Raw genomic sequence first — 2536 nt, 5'->3', positions numbered from 1 at the left:
CTAGGTTTCCATCCAATTGGCGACAGATTTTCATGGGAATATTCTGAAATCCTCATAAAAACAAAACATTTCCCACCAGAGATGTGTTTCCATGAAATTGACTTGTTGCAGCTAAAAGGTTGTGCTTGATGACGTATTGCACATAAAAATAACTTTTAGGGTTAAATTCCCATAATACCGAATAAATGGATTTCCATCTAATTTTCAACTCTACCGCCATTTCTCACATAATGAATTTTACCGACCCAAAAAGATCCCACATTGTCTAGTGTAATTTGTTTTGTGGACATTTGGAAAGTTTACTGACACATTTGCTGTTTCCATCAGGCCTGTCAGGAAATGTTTTATTCGACATGTACTTTACTCACATAAAATGGTTGGATGGAAACCTGGTTATTGAAGTGGCTTTCTCCTTGAGCAAACCTACTGGACAAATATTAAAAGAACACATTTTCCATAAGCTGCAGGGAACACAATTTATGATCTATACTTGGCATGTAGATTTCTAACTCATGGGTGGCACAAATTGGGATATGGGGGAGAGGAATGGGCAGGGTATATGCACATTAATATTAGCATATCAGTACAGTGTGTAGTACAGCATTCTACAGTATACTACAGTTTACTACATAATTCTATAGTAAGTACTCATCCTCATACTGTATTTATTTATTTATTTTGCTCCTTTGCACCCCAGTATCTCTACTTGCACATTAATCTTCTGCACATCTACCATTCCAGTGTTTAATTGCTATATTGTAATTACTTCGCCACCATAGCCTATTTATTGCCTTAACTTACCTCATTTGCACTCACTGTATATAGACTTTTTGTTTTCTTTTGTTCTACTGTATTATTGACTGTATGTTTTGTTTATTCCATGTGTAACTCTGTGTTGTTGTATGTGTCGAACTGCTTTGCTTTATCTTGGCCAGGTCGCAGTTGCAAATGAGAACTTGTTCTCAACTTACCTACCTGGTTAAATAAAGGTGAAATAAATAAAATACACATGATCAAGGGATACTACAGTGTGTAGTATAGTATTCTACAGTATACTACAGTTTACTACATAATTATATAGGAAGTACTACACATGATCGAGGGATAGTACAGTGTCTATTTATTTTTAATACATTTATTTAATTTGATTTATTTGACCTTTATTTAACTAGGAAAGTCAGTTAAGAACAAATTCTTATTTATTTATTTACAAACCCTAACCCAGACGACGCTGGGCCAATTGCGTGCCACCCTACGGGACTCCCAATCACGGCTGGTTGTGATACAGCCTGGAATCGTACCAGGTTCTGTAGTGACTTAGACTGTATAGTATTCTACCGTATACTACAGTATACTACAAAATTATATAGTAAGTACTACAATTGATCAAAATATACTACAGTGTGTAGTATAGTATTCTACAGTTTACTACAGTTTACTACATAATTCTATAGTTAGTACTGTAGTATTTCCTAGTAAACTAGTATTTAAAAAAAAAATGTCAACAAGATCGCCTTATTGACATTGAAACTACCTTTCTGTGCTGTCCTGACTTTCTAACTCTACTGTACACTTTGAAGGTAAAATATTTGGCAACAGAGAACAGATTTCCTTTTTATTGCTGTGACATATAGTCAATACTCAATATAGTTGCAGACACCCCCAGGCACAGAAGCAGGCAGTTGTGTATAGAGATTGTCAGTGAGTTATTCTGACCCCCTACTGTAATCATGACCTTTCCAATAACATGACTCCCCTGCCCTCGCCCTCGCTCCCCAAAGGCTCTTACAACCAAGGGCTAAACTGTATTAGCCCTGCCTAGCATTCACAGCTCAGCAGCTTCTAAACAAACACATCTACAGACACACTAACTGGGAACACACATACAGACACACATGGATGTGGGAGGCACTATGCTGTAATAAAACTAACACAGATACTGCACCTAACTTAATCATACACAGAGACACACAATCATGCACACACATTCACAAGCATACACACACATTCACAAGCATACACAAACACAGGTGCACATGCACCTCTACCAACTCAGCTCAAAGGAACAACATAACATGTAACCAGAGATATCATTGCAGAAATGAGGAACATGTTATGGCATGCATTTGATTATTTAGTCAAATTGCGTCCCCAGGTCATTGACTAAATAATTAGGCGATTGAAGTGACAGATTAAAAGCAGATTGGAAGTGACTCTGAAAGCAGGATAATGTTTCTCTAATCAGTTTGGTCTGAGAAATGCAGATTGTGAAATTTTCCAGCTACTTCCTTAGAAAAATGCATTTCACTTCTGATTAGGTCTGATTAGCATGCTGGAGGAGAGGGGGAGGAGAGGGGGCCGGGGCCTGATGCTCCAGGGGCACAGTCATCACTCCAGGGGAGAGGAGGAGGAGGGGAGGAGACAGGGAGAGGGAGAGGACGATGACAGTAAGGAGAGGAATGTCAGGAATACAGTGGATAACAGGGAAGAGAAGGGGGAGAGGACAATAGGGAGAGGAGGAATGGGAGGAATACAG

At 38.6% G+C, this 2536-nt stretch overlaps 1 non-coding gene across 1 annotated transcript; it reads right to left on the bottom strand.

Moving 5' to 3' along the window:
* Window positions 1-400: 400 nt before the first annotated feature.
* On the bottom strand, window positions 401-453 carry LOC115167759 (U7 small nuclear RNA). Its single transcript, XR_003870556.1, has one exon. It is a non-coding gene; the product is annotated as a U7 small nuclear RNA (small nuclear RNA).
* Between the last annotated feature and the right edge of the window lie 2083 nt (window positions 454-2536).

The sequence above is a fragment of the Salmo trutta genome, chromosome 29 (genome assembly GCF_901001165.1).
Source record: "Salmo trutta chromosome 29, fSalTru1.1, whole genome shotgun sequence".
In the NCBI taxonomy this organism is placed as follows: Eukaryota; Metazoa; Chordata; class Actinopteri; order Salmoniformes; family Salmonidae; genus Salmo; species Salmo trutta.
The sequence above is the reverse complement of the archived record's forward strand: the minus strand, read 5'-3'. Positions and strand labels throughout refer to the sequence as shown.